The 21,580-nt window shown below is 42.0% G+C and overlaps 1 long non-coding RNA gene across 1 annotated transcript; it reads left to right on the top strand.

The window, feature by feature from the left end:
* The first annotated feature begins 474 nt into the window (after positions 1–474).
* LOC102157275 lies at positions 475–6,026 on the top strand. The gene is made up of 3 exons (XR_005364692.1): positions 475–587; positions 1,676–1,814; positions 3,184–6,026. It is a non-coding gene; the product is annotated as an uncharacterized LOC102157275 (long non-coding RNA).
* Positions 6,027–21,580: the final 15,554 nt, after the last annotated feature.

Raw genomic sequence — 21,580 nt, 5'->3', positions numbered from 1 at the left:
ATACATCCCTTTCTTCTGGTTTCTGCCCACATGAGCCATTTAGTTTGAACCAAGAATTACTTTGAGTGCCCACACATAGTTTTACAGGCTGGGGTACATCTGGACTCTAATTCTGTTAGCCCTTTTGGCCTTGTGGGCCAGTAAAGAAGCTTCTGGAAGAAAATGGAGTCCAGAATCTGTTCCTCTCCCCACATACATATACTCTTTCAGGAGTAGAGTGCTCAAGCTTTCATTATCTCAGTTGGTCCTCCAACCAGCTTGGGGGAGATACACATGGATGGAATCATCCCCATTTGCCAGATATAAAACCTGAAGCTTGAGGATTCTTGTCAGAAGCCAAAGTATCAGAGTGCTAAACAGCTCTGCTGAGAGGAGGTTTTAATCTTGTTCTCACTGATCAACTCTGCCAAGAGACCAAGACTGAGATCAGAGGGAAAGTCCAGGATGAGTCATTGGTGCTACATTCATGCACTGACCACCTACTACGAGCAGATCCTTTCCAGGCAGAGCCTTAGAGACAGAAAGACAACAATCTCTGCCTTTAACCCGGGGAGACAGACGAGGGCACGGTTGGTGACTCGTGACCGGTAAGAGCCAGGGACACCTGGACCCTTAAAGTAAAGATGCTGGGACGAGAGGGGCTAACTGTCAGGGAGGGAAGGCTGCGGCTGTCCGGGACTCAGGGAGCCACCCCTCAACCCATCCTGGTGCTCTCCGCATGCAGGGCAACCAGACACCTAACACCCCAGATGGCCCAGGTCAGCAGCCCCTACGCGGTCTCCTTGCTCCCCAACAACCTCAATGGCAGCACCTGGCCATTCGCTGCTTCGGGGAACAACCTGGCCCCAGCATGAGTCCCATTCAAGACAGTCCCATCCCTGCGACGAACTCTGTGTGACCCAGAGCCACTTGATCACACCCCTGAACCTTGGTTTCCTCATCTGTCCATGCGCCCCACAAAGCTGCCAGGAGAATGAGACGGATCCGTGGTCCACAGAAGTGCTTTTTAGGCTGTAAATGTCTTTACAAAGAGCAGGGGCTTTTTTAGGGCTCCTGATGGATCCCCACAGTTGAGGTTCAAGGCTGTGGTTCTCCTGGCTCCGAAGGTAGCAGACGAGTTAATTCTCAAGTTCGTAAGCCCTTGGGGAGCAAAGACAGAGCAAAGGGCAGGTCTGGAGGCCTCTTTTGGAAATGACAAGATCCATTTAGCAATCAATTAGCACCGTCCCCAGGCTCCGGGCCTGCACGCTCAGCAGAAAGAATGCGCCACACGGCGCTGATTAGAAACAGATGCCCTGGCGAACGGAGCTGGCCGGCGGGGCCGGAATTCCTGGGCACCCAGCTCCTGGCTGGGGACTGCGTTCTGGGCCCCGGTGTGGGGGGGAGGCCCGGAGACCAAGCTAGGGGAGCAGCCGCCCCGAGAATGCATACCTGCAAGGGGATTCAGAGGGGGAGGGAGGAAAGTTGACTGTCGGGAATAACCAGGAATATGATTAGTTCAACCGAATACAGAATATGACTTTTGACCAACAGATACTGATTCCACTTGTGATACAGCTGATATGCGAGGAAGTAAGACTCTCTGGTGCCTTGGAAGATAACCTATAGCCACCAATCTCCTTGATTGAGCTCTGCAAATAAGCCCCTTTCATACTATCCCCTTTATTTATCATAGGTCACAGCCACCCTGCTGTTATGCCCATTTTGCAGATGAGCAAACTCAGGTACAAGACGTTTCATAACTTACCCAGGATGGACAGCTGATAGTGAATTCAGCATTTGAACCCAGCTGAGAGGCTCCTCTCCTGACCATGGTAATGACTTCTCTACTCCCCACTTTTTCCTTCTCCTTTAACAATCAGAAGGGAAATTTTGAGCTCCTTTCCTCCAGCCTTGCAGCCCCACAAGGAAGCTCACTGCGGTGTCCCTGTCAAACCATCCCCATGATGGAGGGCTCACTGCCTCCCCAGGCTGCTTATCCTCAGCTTGGACAGTTTACCAGGCTGGCTATCCTTTCTTCTATTCAGCCAAAAGTTGGTCCCTGCAAATTGTGGCTTCCCCCAGCAGCGCTGCTTCTGTCCTCTGAATCCACTCAGGTGTCAAATTCCTTTTCCCTGGGACCGATTCAGGGCATGATCATGAACCCACCCTTATTTGTCTAAGTTGTGCAGCTTCTGTGACAGCTGCTCCCCACACCATCAGCTGTGCAGCTCCCATACCACCCCCACACTCTCCCCCAGACACCTGTCAGCCCATTCACCCCCCTGGGGGTCCCCCAATGTGGACATGGCTCCTCCCCTTCTTCCCACAGCACAAGAGTGAATATTCTTTAAAATAGTTCATTTGCCATTATAAGAGTGATACATGCTCACTATAGAAAATATAAAAAATGCAGTGAGCAGAGAAAAACACTTTCCCAGAAAGAAAAATCACTCATGGTTCCACTCCAGCCTTCTCTGCTATGCTTACTTTTTACCTAGCTTCCTTTACTGTAGATCTGCAAATGTGTTTTCTGCGGTTTCACTTACCATCGTGGCATCAGCAATTCGCTGCGTTATTAGAAAGTATACGAAAATGTCATTTGTAATGATCACATAATAGTCTGTAAAATATTTGCTATTTCTCTTATTTGGGGCATTGCTATAAATGCACACCTCCAGTTATTCCTTACCACAGAACCTCAGTTTTGTTCAAGGTCTCCACAAGATGTCACCTACGTACTAGGGCATAGGGGCCTTGATTCTAAATTCCCTGTAATGATGTCAAGCCTCCTACACCCCCATGTTTGCATCATCAGGGCTGAGCAGAGAACGCCACTAATGCACAGGCAAGGGTTCAAGTGCTGTTCCCTTCTTAGTGCCTTGCTGAATTTTAGAACCTCATGTCACAGCCAGATAGGACATTTAAAGATCAACCTCTCAAGTTTCGGATGTTAAAACTAAGTTCAGAGAGGGTAAGTGAGTTGCCCAAGGTCACACAGGGGCCCTTGGCTCTCAGCTCAGGGCTCTCTCCACAGCCCCCACCTCCAGCCTATCTGGAGTAAATGAATGCAGCTCCCAGATAGCCAAGGAGGGCTCAAGTTAGGGCAAGGTTTGTTATTATTAGGTCTTAAAGAGAATAAATCAAGCAAGACATTTTTAGCTAAAGCCACTGGCCTCTTACCAAGAATTTGAATTTAACCAGGGGGAAGAAAGAGAGAGAAGAGAAATCAACAATGGCGTGTATCCACAGATGAGGTGACTTGGAAGCACACAGGCATTTCCATTTTCCTCTCCATCTCCTCTTCCTCTCCCCCACAATCTCAGCCACCACCAAGAACCCTGTTGGGATAATCAGACTTGGAGTTCTCAGGCTGAGATACTGAGGTCCTGAATCCTGGAGAACTGAATGAGAGAGAAGGACCACAGCCACCAACAAAATAAGATCCAGAGCACAGGACTAAGGGACTTGGTATGTCTTCTCAGAATGGCAGGGATGGATTAATTTGTGGGAAACATCAATGTGCGAATGATAACAACTAGAAATCACCTTTGCCAGCACTGAGCTTCCAGAGACGTGTTAAGTCACTTCACATCTCTGGTCTCCAAGTCCTCATCTGTAAAATTTATCATTCCAATCCATTCTGCAAACATTTCTGTAGTGTCTACTCTATGCCAGGCTATGTGCTAGGCACCAAGGAAGGCCATAAGGATCTCAATTACCAGGATAAATAAAGAAAGAATAAAAGAAGAGGACATTTATTTACCAGGATAAATAAAGAATAAAAGAAGAGGACATTTAATCCCCCAGGCATTAGGATAGGCAAAATGGACACAATGATCAACAAAATGCATAGTGAGGCTTATGGTTTTAGATATATGATTTACCAGACAACCTGAAAACCCTCCCACTAATAAACACTTGGACATTCTGAATAAAATATAATAGACATCCTTTTTAAAAGCAGAACTAAGTTCTCAAGTAAGTAAGGAAATCCAGGGCCAGAAATTAAGATGGAACTAAATATCAGAGGGGTAAGCTTTTGAGTTAATGCTGTAGTTGTAAACGGGGGAACCCTACACCTGTGCCCCCCAAACTCCCAAACTGGAAAATAACACAGTTAGGTAGCAACGTTCTCAGGACAGTGATACTCCCAGGATTCTGGAAAGTGCACTGTCAGCCACGGCTTCACATGATTCCTACAGGCAGGGTGCTGCTGTAGATGAGACCATTGTCCAAAGTTCCAAGATGGGTGAGCAAGAATCAAACAAATAAGCAACTGGATTTATTCCATCCCTCAGGATTTCGTACATCAGAACGAATAGCACATCAACTACAAAATAAATATATCCTTTTTTTCCTCATTGGAACACCTGATGAATTTGCACATCATCCTTGCCTTCCAATTTTAGTATTTGTGCTGCCCAAAGCGAGCACCAAAATAAGTATATCTTAATTAACAACATAAAGGGTGTTTTAAAAAGGAAAAAGATATTTTCTAAAACAAACATATTTGGAAAATATCCAACTTGAACTATTAGGAAAATCTAGAAAGTCATTGAAATTAAAAACCCAGTGGATGAGTTAAAGAGCAGATTAAATGCAGCTGAAGGAAGATTGGTACACAGGAAGATATAGGCCTATTCATAACTTGCCTTCTTGCTTCTTAGGCAATACTTATACTCTCTAAAGCATGACGTTATAAGTTGTAGTGTCATTTTGAGACGAATCATTCAAAGGATAAAAAGAGAAATTGATTATTTTAAACATAGATGTGATAAGCTTTTTAACTATCAAACATGCCTTATTTTACTTTTTTTTTTTTTTGCCTTATTTTACTTTTGAACAGACTAGTTTCTGACATCATACATTTCTTTATTTCTTCTTCAATAACCATATACTTCCAAAGTCGAACATCATATGACCTGTTATCATAGCATGCCCTCTGCACGTGAGGCCACAATCCCAAGCAAACTGAAACAGTTGGCAGGAGTTGTATTCCTAGAAATCATTTCCAAACCCAGGATAGCTAGCGATACCTATACATGGTAATCACCAAAAACAACATAAATGTATACCATCGGGTTGGACAGCCTGCTATTGATTTATAAACACCACTTCTTTTAAGTCAGAGAATTATTTTTCCCAGCATGGATCCAGTTTGCCGGGGAGAGAAATAAGGTTGGAAGAGGGAAGAGAAGTTGAAATAACAATTTTTTTCCAGAAGGTTGTGGCAGTCAGACGTGGCTTCAGAATTTCTCCATAAGCTACCACTTGGAGGCTGAGCAGAAATAGTAGTTCGCAGCCTTTCTACAAACTCACTTCACAGTTATAATGGCAGGACATAGCGGTTTCCCAGATAGTCCCACAATCAGTAGCTTCTCCTAGCCTCTCCCACCTGTCCTTCTTGCAGCAGGCCAGAGGTATAGCTATTACACCAATTCATAGACAAAGGCTAAGAGTTTGGCTGGATCGACAGGGATTTTGGAAAAATGAGATTGGACAGTTGGTGATAAAGATATAGAGGTGTGAGGATAGAGCTCTCCAAATGAGCATATTTAGTGTGGGGTTGCTCAGCAGAAGAGGGTTCCAACAACCAGTGGGGAAGATAATCCACTCTACGGATGTCAGTCAGCCATCCCTCCAACCACTTCTGTCCTTCTTGAAAGTGCTCATCAATGAAATGGCCATGGTAAAAGAGATGGAGGTTGTGCATGGGTTCAGCAACAGGGGCCCCTACTCACCAAGGTCAATCTGGCTAAAGTTCCTGCCGAGTGTCCAACCTCCAATCACAAAGACTAACACTGAGCCCTGAAAATGGCACTGTTTTCCAGAGGGACACACCAGGCCATTTAATGGAATGTTGATGACATTGAACTAATTTCATCATTGAGAAGACAGTTCATGGAAACTGACAAACTCACTCTAAAATCTGTATCGAAGGGCAGCCCGGGTGGCTCAGTGGTTTAGCGCCGCCTTCAGCCCTGGGCATGATCCTGGAGACCCGGGATCGAGTCCTACATCGGGCTCCCTGCATGGAGCCTGCTTCTCCCTCTGCCTGTGTCTCTGCCTCTCTCGCTCTCTCTCTCATGAATAAATAAATTTAAAAAATAAAATAAAATAAAATCTGTATGCAAGAGTATAAGACCCATGGAAACCTATCATGCTTAAAGAATAAGAAGGGAGGATTTGTTCTAGCAGATACCAAGGTAAAGCTACAATAATTAAAATAGTCTAGTATTGGTATAGGAATAGACAAAGACATTGATGAAATAGATAAGAATGCCCAGAAACCAATGCAAGCATATATGGAAGCTGGACATATAGTCATTACAGATTAGTAAACAAAACAAAACAAAAAGGATGGACCATAACAAATAAGACTGTCATGCCTGGACACCCATATGGAAAAAAATTAACATTAATTCCTCTGACATGTCCTACATAAAACTAAATTCAAAGTAGATTTATGGGCACCTGGGTGGCTCAGTCAGTTAAGTGTCTGTCTCTGGATTTCAGCTCAGGTCATGATCTCAGGGTAGGAAGATTGAGCCCCACATCAGGCTCTGCACTCAGCAGGGAGTCTGCTTGAGATTTTCTCCCTCTGCCCTTCCCCTCTGCTCATACACTCTCTCTCTCTAAAAAAGACAAACAACAACAACAACAACAAAAAGTAGGCTTAAATACAAATGTGAAAGATAAAATTATAATAAAAAGTAGAACATATTTATAGGATCATCATTTTAGGTCCTCAGGATAGAGAGGGACTTCTTAAGGTACATAAAAGCACTTATCTTAAAAAAGCAACAACAACTACCAAAGTAGGTAAATTAAGGACTTATGGTTTCCCAAAGACTTCATAAAGAATGAGAAACAACAAGCCACAAACTTGGAGATGACAACTGCAATATATATTACAAAGGAGTCACTTCCAGAACATGTAAAGAATGCTTATAAATCAATTAGAAAAAAATAACCTCAAAGAAAATAGATAAAGGGCAAAAACATTATTATTATACTGAATACTGAGAAGACAAATGCCGAAAAAATATGAGAACACGCGCAACATAATTGAGAATAGACAAAATGCAAATTAAAAGCAGAATGCTAAAATTAAAAGTTTAAACACACATAGACACACACACATGCAGAATGCCATGCCATTCCACACTCACCAGTTTGGCAAAAATTAAAGCACTGACAATACCAAGTGTTAGTGATTATGTAAAGCAAAAGAAACTCATATACTGGGGTGCCTGGGTGGCTCAGTGTTTGGATGTCTGCCTTCAGCTCAGGTCGTGATCCCAGGATCCTGGGATTGAGTCACACATCACACACCCTGGGGGAAGCCTGCTTCTCCCTCTGCCTGTGTCTCTGCCTCTCTGTGTCTCTCGTGAATAAATAAATAAAATCCTTAAAAAAAAGAAAAGAAACTCATATACGGAGAGCAGGAATGTAAATTGGTACCACCACTAATTGTTGGGTAATAGTAAAGTTGAACATGCCCTATGAACCCTATGACCCAGAAGTCCCAAAGTCCCAATGATAGGTGTATAATCACCAAACATTGAAAACATCACAAGTGTCCGTGATGAGATTAGGTTTATATATTGGGATAAAGTCAAACAATGAGTCCACTGTTTGTACTGTTAGTGAAATGGGTGAACTCCAGTGCTGCTCAGCAATGTCAATTAACTTCAAACACATAAATCTGAAGGGAAAAATAACAAATCACAGAAGACTATATATAGTAGGATTCCATTTGCATACACTTTAAAAACAGGCAAGATGAAATAATAGATCCTTTAAAATTCATATACATGTGGAAAAACTATATAGACAAGTAATGGAATAATGAACATTACATTCAGAATAGCGATTATGTGGGGAGCAGGGCAGAATGCACTTGAGCAGAAGCACAAAGGGAGCATATTAGGTATTTGATAATTTTCTAATTGTCATCCTGACTGTTCAGTACATCATTCTTCAATATGTGTTTTATATATGTTTTATGTATGTTGCACAATGAAAGCAAACACACAGAGGGTTGAACCAAGTACCAGAATTGAGCCCATAAAAATGGTCCATTACACATAATATCTGGTGTGTTGTAATAGTAGCCATTGGTAGCTTTAAAGGGTACTGAGAGGTCAAACAATTTGAGGAGAAAAAGAACATAATTTAATAGCATATTTATTAACTTATTTCTTAAGATACAATTTTATTTTTACTTACTTATTTACTTTTAAGTAGACTCCATACCCAGTGTGGAGCCCAACACAGGACTTGAACACATGACCCTGAAATCAAGATCTAAGCTGAGATCAAGAGTCAGAAGCTTAACCAACTGAGCCACCCAGGTACTTGAAGACATGATTTTAATTCAAAGGTTTTTAATGTAGATTTTTTTTAAAAGAGAAAAATAGTCAAACATTCTCTAGAATGATGAATCTTCAGAAAGAGGAAGCATAATGAATGAATCCTCAAAAAGATAAGTAAAACTGAAACCATATGTATATACATTATAGTTAGGGGACCACATAAATTATCATTCTACCAAAGATACCGTTGAGAATGAGAGAGGCACTAGTAATAATTATGCAAAGATAACGACTATTACCATGACTGGCCAGGGCAAACTGAAACATATTCTCATCCTGGGGACACTACAACCAAACAAATTGCTTAAAAAGGGAATACAATTAATTGGCAGGAGACTTTCCAACAACAATAACAGACACCAGGAGACAATGTGAAAATACCTTCAAATTACTCAGAGAAAATAAAGGTCAACCTAGAATTCTATGCCCAGCGAGATGTTAGAGGGGAAAAAACCTACTTTTGCTCAAACTAAGACTAAAAAAGTTTATCCAACATATCTGTGCTAAAAGAAGGAGTGAAAGGTAATAAACAGTGGTGAGCAAATGAATTGGTAAAGTTGCAGATAAATCTCTAAAAACCATGGCAAATAACATTAATTATTATAATGAATAATGTAAGGATATTAGAATAAGTTATCACCAAAAAAACTATAAAACAGTATAGGAAGCTAGGACAGAAGTGATTATACTAAAGGATCAAATGGTTTGGGAAGAATACAGAGATATTGATTGTTACCTGTTAGATCAAGTATATATATTAAATTTTAAGTGTAACCTCTGAAAAAACAGAAACAGAATGCATAACTTCCAAACTAGTAAAGAAAAAAGTGAAAAGAGTCAACTAGATTGATTCAATTGAGATATGAAGTGGAAAAAAAGACAAGAAAAGCCAAGAACCTAAAAGGAACAAAATAAAGCAATATAAATAAGTCCATCTATCATACATGTTAACCAAAATATGAAAATCATTACAGAAATATCAGTAATCACAGTACATTTTAATATACTAGATTATTCACTCGGGAGATAGAGGTTCTCTGACTAGATTAAGAACAAAAGCTGGAAATATGCTGTTTACAAAAGACACTTAAAACGCAAGGACTCTGAAAAGTTGGAAAGTTTTTTAAATTGATAAACAATGAAAGAGGCAAATATTAATCAAAAGAAAGCTGGTGTAGTCAACCAATATCTGACAAACTATACTTTATCACCAAAGCATTATTAGAAATAAAGACAGTTCTATATAATAATTATAAAGTTCATCAGAAAAGTAGAAGATTTCTGAACATATGTGCATCTACATAATACAGTCTCAGAATATATAAAGCAAAAATTGACAGAATTACAAGAGCAAATTTAAAGTCTAAAAACCATAGGAGAGTTTATCATATCTCTTAGAAATTGAAATATCAAGGAGGAAAAAAACAACTTGGGCTTTAGAAGATTTTAACAACACACTAAGTTTAATCTAATGACATAAGTAGAATTCTACAACCAGCAGCAAGAGAATATATATTATTAAAGCTTCTGTGAAGATTTTCAAAATTGATCATGTACTATACTATAAAGAAAATGAATAATCTATCATACAGACTACATTCTCTGATCACAACTCAATTGAATTCAAAATCAGTAACATAATACAGCTTTGAAAGTCTACTTCAAAGCTGTGTTTGGGAAATGTAAAAACCGTTCTATCTAACAAAAGGATCAAACACAAAAACAAAATGCAAAATAAAAAAATATTTACAAGGGGGCGCCTGGGTGGTCCAGTCAGTTAAGCAACTGACTCTTGAGTTCAGCTCAGGTCAGGATCTCAGGGTCATGAGATTGGGCCCCTCCTCGAGCCCTGAGCATGGAGCTTGCTTGTGATTCTCTCCTTCCTTCTTCCTCTGCCCCTCTCCCCTTTCTCTCTCTCTCCAAAAAAAGGAATTTACAAAGTGACGTACTGTTCCTAAAGTTTATGTGGAAGAACAAGGACAATAAACACACAAGCAGATTTTGGAGAGAAAAGTATGATACCTTATCCTACCAGATAGCCAGACATTTTATGAATTATAGTAATTAGTACAGTATGGTATTGGCATAGAGATAGAAAAATAAAACCAATGGCACAAAATGGAGCCAAGAAACAAGTCTAGGTCCAGGTGGAAACCTTATATATGACAGAACATTACAATGGGGCAAGAAGGTGATGCTCTAGTCAATAGAAGTGTTGGCAATATTAGTTACCCAAATGGGAAATAGGGGGAAAAATAGATTCTTACACAGTTGATAAAAGTCAATTTCAGTTGAATTGAAACTCCAAATGTGAAATGCAAAGTTTAAAACCTTCCAACAGGAAATGAAAAAAATCTGCATGACCTCAGAAAAGGATTTCTTAAAGCAAGCAGGAGCCATAAAGAAAAATATTATTAAATCTGATAACAGATAATGCCCTTAACAGAATTAAAAGATGAAACACAGTATTAATTATAAAGTCAAACACAAACTTTCCCTATCGCTCCACCAATTCCACTCTGAGGTATTCACTCAAGAGAAATGAAAACATATATGCACAAAAAAAAACAGGTATAAGAATGTTAGCCATTTTATTCATAGTAGCCAAAAACTGAAACCATCTTAGTGTACATCAGTGGGACACTGGGTAAAACTATTATAGTACATTCATACAATGGAATCTCTTCAGCAATAAAGAAATCTATGCAACATGGATGAATCTCAAGAACATTATGCTAAGCAAAAGAAACCAGATACACAGTATGATTTCATTTGTATTAAGTTCTAAATCAGACTAAATTAATACATGGTAAAAGAAATGCAAACAGTGGTTGCCTTCCTTGAAAAGAGCATAAAGGATCTTACTGGGGAGACAGAAGTACTCTATACCATGACAGAGGAGTGGGTTACATGGCTATATGCATTTGTCAAAGTCTATCAAACTGTCCCATTTACAATCACATCAAAAATAATAAAATACCTAGGAATAAACTTAACCAAGGAGGTGAAAGACCTGTACTCTGAAAACTTATGAAACGCTGATAAAAGGAATTGAAGATGACAAAAACAAATGGAAAGATAGTCCATGCTCATGGATAGGGAGAACAAATATTATTAAAATATCTACACTACCCAAAACAATCTACAGATTTAATATAATCCCTACAAAAATGCCAAAAGCACTTTTCACAGAACTCGAATAAACAATCCTAAAATTTGTACAGAACCACAAAAGATCCAGAATATCAAAAGCAACCTTGAAAAAGAACAGGTTTTCAGAGAGATGGGTGGAGTGGGAAGACACCGTGCTGACCTCATCCTATAGGTACACCTTCGTAATACCCACATTAGCATAAATAATGCAGCTAATGACCCAAACACTGGCAGAACAGACTCCTACAGCTAAACATCTAGAAGAGGCCCCATGGAAGAGGGTAGGAAGGGCAGAATCGAGGTGGGTGCTAAATGAACTCACAGGGGATCAGGGAGGGAGGGAGCCATAGGCATGAAGAGGGGAGAGAAACAGACCTTCACATTAGGGGAGCCCGTGTGGGGAAGATGAATCCCTACGACACTAGGCTTTGAAAACCAGAGGGGCTGAATTTTTGAAGTTCTTACAACCAGTGGGACTTAAAACCTGGAATTTTAAAAATCATTGGGTTGGTCTGGGGAGAGCCAGGAGCCGGAGAGGAAGACAACCAGCAGTTTGGAAAATGCCTGGGGCACCTGAGAGGGATAGTTGTTTACTCATCTCATTGTGTCCCAAAGAGAGGAGATTGGTGGGGGACTCCTCCAGGACAAAGGAGCTGGCAGGCATCATTATTCTCTCTTGCCCCACAGCCTAGACACCTGGCCACCTGTGGGAATCAGTGTGGCAATGATACTGGCTACCTAATTTGCTTACACTGCTGCCTCACTCCCACTACCCTCCCAATCCCCTCTGGCTGTGCTTCCATGGATCCACCCCTCCAGACTGGCCTGCCTCAGTCTGATGCTACAGGGCCCTCCCACAAGAGACCAAAAGCACACAAACCTTGCTAACCCTGCCCCTCTGGCCCCTGTGCACACCCCTGTCAATACCCTCTTGGGCAGAACCCATCCAAAGAAGTACCACAAGCCTGGCAGTGTGCTAGCAGCCCAGACAGGGGCCAGAACCACTCCAAAGTGACTCCTTCTCCTGGGAAGAGGGAAGATAACTACACACACCCATCCGACTGCAGCCCCAGCAGTAAGCTAAGGGCAGACAGAGGTTCTGACTGCAGGACCTGCCCACTAACAAAAGCTTCTCAGAGACAACATAGGAAAAACTGCCACATAGTTTGGTGTTACTTCATCTCTGGGGATCTCCTGGTCTGACTCAACTCAAGCCCTAGGCAGCCCCAGACGGGCCCACTAACCATACAGGGATCAGATCCTGTCCATGACAGGCAAAGAGAGATATTGCAGATGACTTAACTGAAGGCAAACAGCTCAGCCACGACCGTAGGGTTCATGCAATACACATAGGGGACACCTCTGAAGTGCCGTTTTCTGGGAAAAGGAGACATTGCACTGAGGAGCTCTATAAGACCTCTTCATAAGGCCACTACTTTCAAGAGCAGGATATATAGCTGACTTTCTTAACACATAGAAACAGGCACAGAGTTAGACAAAATAAGGAGACAGATGAATATGTCCCAAATGAAAGAACAGAACAAAATCATAGCAAGACACTTAAGCAAAACAGAGATAATATGCCTAATAGAGAACTTAAGTAATGATTGTAAAGATACTCACTGGACTTGAGAAAAGAGTGGAGGACATCAGTGGGACCCTTAACAAAGAGATAAAAAAAGAACTTATCAGAGATGAGCACCACAATGAATGAAATAAAAAATACACTAGATGAAGTATATAGTAGACACGAGGAAGCAGAAGACTAGATCAGCAACCTGGAGTCCAGAGTAATGGAAAGTTGAATCAAGCTGAGTCAGTGAGAAAGGAAAAGGAGAAAAAGGGGAGAGGGGAAAAAATTATGCAAAATGAGAACAGGTTTAGGGTTCTCAGTGACTCCATCAAGCCTAATAACATTCACATTATGAGGATCCCAGAAGAAGAGAGAGAAAAGGGCACAGAAAATGTATTTAAAGAAAAAATTACTGAAAACTTCTTGAATCTGGAGAAGGAAACAAAAATCCACATCTAGGAGGGACAAAGGTCCAATAAAATCACTTCAAGGAGATCCACACCAAGACACATAGTAATGAAAATGATAAAATGTAGTGGTAAAGAGAGAATTCCCTTTTCCCCCTTCCACTACACCAGGAGCAAATCCGGCCACTCCCCATACACATAGTGCTGTTGGCCTGTTGGTCCCAAATCTACAACCCAGCTGTCCTCCTGCCTTGGTCAATGGGCACTGCCTGCTGTCTGCTGAATGCCAAGTGAACACACCTTCACCTCATATCAACAGGACTCAAACTGAGACTCTCTTACTCCAATTTCAGCCCCATATCAAATTGTGCACAAAAGTGTGCATAATTATAATAGCAGAATGAAGCAACACAAATGACAACACTAATTCTGTGGAATATGTAGTGGATAAAAGGAGTGTACTGAGTTGGGAACATCTCCAACAAGCACATCAAAGAACAATACATACAGCATGATTCCAGTTACTAAAAGAATCAAGCCCCCTCTCCACCCAAATAAAAGAAAAAAAGAAGAACAAAGCTGGAGATATCACAATCCCAGATTTCAAGGTATACTAATAATCAAAATAGCATAGTATTGGCACAAAAATAGACACATAGATCAGTGGAACAAAATAGAGAGCAAGAAATAACCCCATGATTATATATGTTAATGTTTGACAAAGGAGGCAAGAAATATGCAATGGGAAAAAAAAGTCTCTTCAACATATGAGACTAGGAAAACTGGACAGCTAAATGCAAAAAAAATGAAACTGGACCACTTTCTCGTACCATACACAAAAACAAACTCAATAAAAGTGGATTAAAGATCTAAATGTAAGACCTGAAACCTAAAAATCCTAGGCAAGAATACAAACAGTAATTTCTCTAACATCAGCCATAGCAACATTTTTCTAGATATAATCTCCTGAGGCAAGGGAAACAAACTATCGGGACTACATCAAAATAAAGTATTCTGCATATTAAAGGGAAAAAATCCACAAAACTAAAAGGCAACCTATAACGGGTGAAGATATTTACAAATGACATATCCAATAAAGGCTTAGTATCCAAAATATATAAAGAACTTATAAAACTCAACACTCAGGCAGCCCCGGTGGCCCAGCGGTTTAGCGCCGCCTGCAGCCCGGGGCGTGATCCTGGAGACCCTGGATCGAGTCCCACGTCAGGCTCTCTGTATGATGCCTGCTTCTCCCTGTGCCTGTGTCTCTGCCTCTCTCTCTCTCTGTCTCAATAAATAAATAAAATCTTAAAAAAAAAAAAAAAACAACTCAACACTCAAATAACAAGTAATACAATTTAAAAATGAGTCTGGGTAGCTCAGTAGGTTAAGTGTTTGAATCTTAATTTCAGCTCAAGTCATGATTTTAAGGTTGTGAGATTGAGCCCCACATCAGGTTCTGCTCTGGGCATGGAGCCTGGTTATAAATAATTATTTATATTATTCCTCTCTATTATTTATTTATTAATAAATTAATCATTAATTAATAATCAATTATTTATAATAATATTATTATATTATTCCTCTCTATTAATTATTCCTCTTCCTCTCTATTAATTAATTATTTATTTAACTAAAATAAAAATAAAAATGGGCAGGAGACATGAATAGACTTTTCTCCAAAGAAGACATCCAGATGGCCAACAGACACATGAAAAGATGCTCAACATCACTTATCATCAGGGAAATACAAATCAAAACCACAATGAGATTATCACCTCACAGCTGTCAGAATGGCTAAAATCAGCAACACAAGAAACAAGTGCTGGCAAGGATGTGGTTATAAGTGCACTATTGGTAGGAGTCAAACTGGTACAGCCAGTGTGGAAAACAATATGGAGTTACATCAAAAAGTTAAAAATAGGGACACCTGGGTGGGTCAGTAGTTGAGCATCTGCCTTTGGCTCAGGGCGTGATCATAGAGTCCCGGGATCAAGTCCCACATTGGGCTTCCTGCATGGAGCCTGCTTCTCCCTCTGCCTGTGTCTCTGCCTCTGTGTGTGTGTGTGTGTCTCTCATGAATAAATAAATAAAATCATTTTTTTAAAAGTTAAACACTAATTCAAAAGGATATATGTATCCTTATGTTTATTTTTATTTATTTATTTATTTATTTTATATATCAACATTTTATTTTATTTATTTTATTTTTTTTTAATTTATTTTTTATTGGTGTTCAATTTACTAACATACAGAATAACCCCCAGTGCCCGTCACCCATTCACTCCCACCCCCCCCCCCCCCCCGCGCTCCTCCCCTTCTACCACCCCTAGTTCGTTTCCCAGAGTTAGCAGTCTTTACGTTCTGTCTCCCTTTCTGATATTTCCCACACATTTCTTCCCCCTTCCCTTATATTCCCTTTCACTATTATTTATCTTCCCCAAATGAATGAGAACATATAATGTTTGACCTTCTCCGACTGGCTTACTTCACTCAGCATAATACCCTCCAGTTCCTGTATCCTTATGTTTATTGCAGCATTATTTACAATAGCCAAATTATGGAAAGAGTCCAAGTGTCCACCAATGGATGAATGGATAAAGAAGATATGGTATATGTATACAACAGAATATTATTCATCCATAAAAGAGAATGAAATCTTGCTATTAGCAACAAGATGAATGGATCTGTGGGTATAATGACAAGCAAATTAAGTCAATCAGAGAAAGACAAATTCCATATGATTTCACTCATATGTGAAATTTAAGAAACAAAACAAAGGAACAAAGGGGGGGAAAAAAAGACAAACCAAGACATAGACTCTTAGCTATAGAAAACAACCTGATGGTTACCAGAGAGGATGTGGATGGGGGATGTGTGAAATAGGTGATAGGGATTAAGAGTCACTTAGGATGAGCACGAATATATAGAGTTGTTAACTCACTATAGTGTACACCTGAAACTAATATAACACTGTACATTAATTATACTGGAATTAAAATTTTTTTAAAAAGTTAAATCTTGCCATTTGCAATGACATGGATAGAACTAAAGAGTATAATGCTAAGTGAAATAAATGAGTCAGAGAAAGCCAAATACCATATGAAATCACTCACATGTGAAATATAAGAAACAAACAAACAAAGGAAAAAAGAGACCAAAGGAGACTCTTAACTGTAGAGAATAAACTGATGTTGTTTACTGGAGGGGAGGTGGGGGAGGATGGGTGAAATAGGTGAAGGGGATTAAGAGTACACTTAAAAGAATTGGATGTTTAACCGACTGAGCCACCCAGGCACCCCAAGAGTACACTTCTCTTGATGAGCACCAAGTAATGTATAGGATTGTTGAGTCATTACATTGTGTACCCAAAACCACTATATATTAATTCTACTGGAATTAAAACTCTAAAAAAATAAGACAAAACAAAAATCTATCAAACTGTAGCAATTAAGATTTGTGTATTTCACTGTATTTGAAAAACAAAAACAAAATCCCCAACTCCCATTTCCTCCAAAAAAGACAAACTACAGCTTGGGAGAAGACATTTGCCTGCCAACAGATTCATGTTCAAAATCTATAAAAAACAAAAAACAAACAAACAAAAAAAACCTGCAAATCAATTCTGGAGGAAAACCACCAAATATACTAGGCAAAAGACATGCACAGGCAATTCACTGAAGGGAAAACATTTGAAAATATGCTTGACCTCAACAGCAGTCAGGAAAATAACAAGATATCACGTCATAGCCATGGGAGGCACAGTTTCTGAAGTCTGAGTCTCCTAAGCTCTGATGAGATTCTGGAGCAGCTGACATTTGGATGCCCTGCTGGGGGAGCTGGGCGGGGTGACGGGGGGGCACACTTCAGGAGATGAAATGAGACCTGTTGCAGTAAGTGCCCCTCCTACTTTAGAGTGGGCGCACTGCACAAGGGTCATCTGTGGCTGCCACACTGGTAACATTGGGGTCCTGAGAGAGAAGCTGGAGAAAAGCAGCCTTGGGCCAAGGGTGGGGGCCCAGGGCTCTCTGCCAGATTCATCCACTCCCTGCCCCCATCCCAACCTGAGCTCATTCACAAGCAAACAACATGAAAACAAAGGGAAATCATCCAGCAGAGCCTTCCCATCTGCATAGCAAGGAAGTCTTGGTCTCAAGGTTAATGATGAAGAGGAACTTGCCTGGCTGTGGTGGGTCATGGGGTCGGCAGGATCCTTGATAAACAAGAGGGGACGGTGGCACCAGGCGGCATGGGGGTGGGAGATCGCTAAGTGATCTGACCACAGGGTCAAGAGGAGGCCAAGGATGCACAATCTCAGGGAAATGAAATGGTGATCATTTATAAGTGCAAATTTTTTTACATTCCAGGAGAGTTGGCTCCTAAGCCACTCTTCCTGCAGAAGTTTAGGTGGTGGGTGAGTCATTGTTATAAATAGACCAGCAATCAGAAGAATATCATCAGAAAGGACACAGTCCCGTAGGCATAACCTTGGAGGGAGTGGAAGGCACTGCATGAATAGAACCGGCTTCTAAGGGGAGTGCAGAGGGAGGGCTTTGGGGGCTGTCAGGGCAGAGGAAGCAGCCACCAGAGAAGGGGCCTCCAGCTGAGCAGGAGGAAGAGAACTTTAGACACTGGCCAGGGACAGCCCCCTGAATGGCTGAGCAGAGCCCAGATCACAGCCCGCAAGTCCCTGGACCGACTGAGCCAACTTGCCTTCTAGTAATTCTTCCAAAGAATTCAAACTCTTCTAGGGTCCCAAGATAGCCCATCAACCAAGACACGAGAGAATGGAATTCCTCAACTGGCATGAGCTCAGTCATGCATCCACCCACAGACTAATGAGCCCTGGGGACACAGAGGTGCCCTGCCCTCAAATTCACAAAGACTCTGAAACTGGTGGTCAGAGCTTTAAACTTGCAGAAATGGAGATCATCATGGAAATCAAGCACTACCCCCTGAGGGAATCTGAGTCCAGCCGTTCCTGGCAGAAGGGGGTTGCCCAGGAGCCTTTCCCAACCCCTTTGGCCAGGCTGGGTGGTGTCCTCTTCATTTCCACAAGCCCCTGTACTTATCTTACCATAGGTCACATCCCAAAACTGAGCTCCAGCCCATAGCTAAGTACCAAAGGACCTAAGAACCTAGAGCATTCCCACACCCCAAAGAGGAGGCCTGGGTCTGCCCAGCCACCATAAACTACCACCCTCAGAAAAGACCAGGAAGCTGTGGAATCCACCCAGATGTCAAGGGACAGGAAAGGGGGAGGGCTTTCAACCTAGCGTAATGGAAAGCAATGTGAAAAAATAAAAACACGTCCTGTTTAGACACCCATGAATTGACATTCCCCAATAAACCACAAATCATGGGATTACCGTATCTGTTTCCACAATAGGATCATGAATTCCTTTCCAGGGAAAGATGTCATCGTCTTTGTTCCCAGCACCTGCCCTGCTCACACAGTAGCTGCTTGGTAGACGACCGGAACGCCCAGGCCCCTCTATTCTCAGGGTAGGGGTTACCTGGGATCGTCACACTACAGGTCTGTTGGTTCACACTACAGGTTCTGTTGGACAGAACCAACCGCCACCCCATCGCACTTGCTCGGGGTTCTCCCCCATCCAGGGGCCCCTGCTGTGGGCCGCAGAGCAAAACCTGCTTTTTGAGAGACTTGGCAGCCTGGCTTGGAGCTTCTGACTTCACTTAGGTCTCACCCTTCTTTCCTCTTCTGCTGTGAGGTCCAGGGTTCAGCTCTGTGGAGCAGATATTCCAGTGGGAAGGAGTCCCCCCCCCCCCATTTAATACCCACCAGCCGCAGATCAATAGGAAGTGGCCAAGAGGCTCCAGCCAAGCCAGTGGGGGACCCTCTCCCTCCCAGCAGTGCAGGTGAAGCCCAAGCATATCTCTTTTGGCAGGAGGAGAAAAGAACAGGTAGCAATCCCTGTGAGCAGACAGCGCCATCCTTAATACAAGCTGCTGGCTTCCCCACAGACACCCAGGGCTTTCCCCCTACTTCCTCTGACTCTGCCCCAAGGACCATAGGGGAGGGAGATCCTGGGCCACCAGCCCCTCAGACACCCCAGTCAGCAGGAACCACAGACCCAGCACCCACTCACATCTCAGGACATCCAGGGGAGGCCGCAGGGTCTAAGCATACAGCCTCCAGAAAGGCCTCAAATGTCACCTAGGCTAACACGGCGTATTCACAGTGCCCCCAGGAACCCCCAGCACACAGCAGGAAGGCAGCATAGCCAAGACCTGGGGTCTCCACCCCTGTGGGAGCTTGGTTTTGATCTGTTTTCCATATGAGTATGAAAGGGAGGTGACCCTGGCACTCTCATTCCGCAACTGGGGAACTTGGGGCCAGAGAGAGGGAAGGATGGACCCAGCCTGATACAGAATCTGTGCTGGGCTCAGGAGTCTGTGTTAAGTATGGCAGGCATGGGGAGCCATGGGAGATTTCAGAGGGAGTAATAGGTCTGAAGTAGGCAGGATTTTGATGGATTCTTGTCTCACATTTAGATCTTTCATCCATTTTTTGAGTGTATCTTTGTGTATAGTGTAAGAGAATGGTCCAGTTTCATTCTTCTGCACATGGCTGTCCAATTTTCCCAGCACCATTTATTGAAGAGATTGTCTTTTTTCCAGTGGATAGTCTTTCCTGCTTTGTTGAATGGTCTAGTTGACCATAGAGTAGAGGGTCCATTTCTGGGTTCTCTATTCTATTCCATTGATCTATGTGTCTGTTTCTGTGCCAGTACCGTACTGTCTTGGTGATCACAGCTTTGTAGTACAACCTGAAATCTGACATTATGATGCCCCCGGCTCTGGTTTTCCTTTTCAATATTCCCCTGGCTATTCAGGATCTTTTCTGATTCCACATAAATCTTAAGATTATTTGTTCCAACTCTCTGAAGAGAGTCTATGGTATTTTGATAGGGATTGCACTGCACCTACAGAATGGGAGAAGATATTTGCAAATGACATCAGATAAAGGGCTAGTATCCAAGATCTATAAAGAACTTATTAAACTCAACAGCAAAAAACAAACAATCCAATCATGAAATGGGCAAAAGACATGAACAGAAATTTCACCAAAGAAGACATAGACATGGCCAAGAAGCACATGAGAAAATGCTCCGCATCCCTTGCATCAGGGAAATACAAATCAAAACCACAATGAGATACCACCTCACACGAGTGAGAATGGGGAAAAGTAACAAGACAGGAAATAACATATGTTGGAGAGCATGTGGAGAAGGGGGAACCCTCTTGCACTGTTGGTGGGAATGTGAACTGGTGCAGCCACTCTGGAAAACTGTGTGGAGGTTCCTCAAAGAGTTAAAAATAGACCTGCCCTACGACCCAGCAATTGCACTACTGGGTGTTTACCCCCAAAATACAGATGCAGTGAAAAGCCGGACACCTGCACCCCAATGTTTATAGCAGCAATGTCCACAATAGCCAAACTGTGGAAGGAGCCTCAGTGTCCACTGAAAGATAAATGGATAAAGAAGATGTGGTTTATGTATACAATGGAATATTACTCAGCTATTAGAAACGACAAATACCCACCATTTGCTTCGATGTGGATGGAACTGGAGGGTATTATGCTGAGTGAAGTAAGTCAATCAGAGAAGGACAATCATATGGTTTCGCTCATACAGGGAATATAAAAAATATTAAAAGGTTTATAGGGGAAAGGAGAGAAAATGAGTGGGAAAAATTAGGGTGACAAAGCATGAGAGACTCCTAACTCTGGGAAACGACCAAGGGATAGGGGAAGAGGAAGTGGGCAGGGGGGGCGGATTGGGTGACCGGGTGACGGGCACTGAGGGGGGTACTTGACAGAGTAAGCACTGGGTGTTATACTATATGTTGGCAAATTGAACTCCAATAAAAAATATACATAAAAAAATAAAAATAAAAAATAAACCCCGATCCTTCTAGCCTAAAGCACAAACTCTCCAGCATTGGATTGGATTGTACCTCAACTGGCTTCCTGGGGCCACAGGGCTGTCTCCCACTTCCAGGAAGGAAAGCCAAGAGGCTCAGAGGATAAATGGTATAAGCGGTAGGTGTCAGCCCCTAAG

This window comes from Canis lupus, chromosome 9 (genome assembly GCF_011100685.1).
Source record: "Canis lupus familiaris isolate Mischka breed German Shepherd chromosome 9, alternate assembly UU_Cfam_GSD_1.0, whole genome shotgun sequence".
NCBI lineage: Eukaryota > Metazoa > Chordata > Mammalia > Carnivora > Canidae > Canis > Canis lupus.
This window is presented reverse-complemented; position numbering and strand designations above follow the sequence as displayed.